Source organism: Lipotes vexillifer, unplaced genomic scaffold (genome assembly GCF_000442215.2).
Source record: "Lipotes vexillifer unplaced genomic scaffold, Lipotes_vexillifer_v1.1 scaffold1017, whole genome shotgun sequence".
NCBI lineage: Eukaryota > Metazoa > Chordata > Mammalia > Artiodactyla > Lipotidae > Lipotes > Lipotes vexillifer.
In genome coordinates, this window is record NW_006772141.1 from 282,288 (window position 1) to 283,847 (window position 1,560).

Genomic DNA, 1,560 nt, shown 5'->3' on the forward strand with positions numbered 1-1,560 from the left:
TAACTATAAATGGAGTGTAACCTTTAAAAATTGTGAATCACTTTTTTGTACACCTGAAACATATAATATTGTATATCAACTATACCTTGATAATAATAATAATAATAATAAAGAAATTGCTTGATCTTAATTTTTTCTTTATCCATGTTGTAATTCTCAGAATTTTTTAAAAGGCTTTTTTGCAACTATTTCCTCAAGAGCTCTGCCCCTGGACTTTCTTCTCAGATGAAGATAGCTCGCTTTCAACTTTGCATCTTCATTTTTCTCTAGACTAGGTACTTTTTCTCTCATTTCCTTCATCTCAGCAAAGATGTCGTGGGAATGTCTGCAGATCCAGGGCTTCCTCATACACCTGACACTGGGAAAAGCAAAGAACATGCCATCTCTTTCAGTGACTTCCCCCTATCATTATTTAGAAGTGTATTTCATAATTTCCCAAGAAGTGGCGATTACACTAATTATCTTCTTGTTATTGATTTCTAGCTTCATTCCACTATAGCCAGAGTCAAACTCTATGATTTACATTCTTTACAGGCTAGCATACGGTGAATTTTTGAAAATGCTTTGTATGTATTGAAAAAGAATGTGAGGCATCTCTCTCGAGTGGTGAATCCTCTGGTTATCGCTGCCATCCTGGCCTTGGCGGTGCTGATTTCGAGACCCTCCGGAGCAGAGTTCCGTGCACGGGGATGTGTCAGAGTCCCTGGCTTGGCGCCCCGTGCTCTCAGGCCTCTGTGAGCCGCAGAGGGTCTCGATGATTGGAAATGGGGCAGGCAGGGCTACAGGCAGCCTGTGGTCGGTGACGACTCTGGAGGTCCAGTGTCTCACAGTGACCTCTAAAACATGGTTTGCTATTCACTTGACCCAGAAAACCCCACAAACTCATGCAAGTCAAGAGATTCAAATCTTCGTGTTCACTTTCAGAACACTCGTGAAACTGCCCAGGCCAGTAAGGGTATGCATATCTGTAAAGCTACCAAGTATCTGCAAGATGTCACTTTAAAGAAGCAATGTGTGCCATTCCGTCATTACAATGGTGGAGCTGGTAGGTGTGCCGAGGCCAAACAGTGGAGCTGGACTCAGGTCGGTGGCCCAAAAAAAGTGCTGAATTTTTACTGCACATGCTCAAAAATGCAGAGAATGATGCTGAACTTAAGGGCTTAGATGTAGATTCTCTGGTCATTGAGCACATCCAGGTGAACAAAGCCCCCAAGATGCAGCGCAGGACTTAACAGAGCTCATGGTTGGATCAACCCATGCATGAGCTCTCCCTGCCACATTGAGATGATCCTTACTGAAAAAGAAGAGATTGTTCCGAAACCAGAAGAGGAGGTTGCCCAGAAGAAAAAGACATCCCAGAAGAAACAAAAAGAACAAAGCCCAAGATGCAGCGCAGGACTTAACAGAGCTCATGGTTGGATCAACCCATGCATGAGCTCTCCCTGCCACATTGAGATGATCCTTACTGAAAAAGAAGAGATTGTTCCGAAACCAGAAGAGGAGGTTGCCCAGAAGAAAAAGACATCCCAGAAGAAACAAAAACTTATGGCCTGGGAATAA

General features: G+C 43.3%; 1 pseudogene; it reads left to right on the top strand.

The window, feature by feature from the left end:
• Positions 1–843: 843 nt before the first annotated feature.
• Positions 844–1,560, top strand: LOC103088228 (60S ribosomal protein L17 pseudogene; annotated as a pseudogene).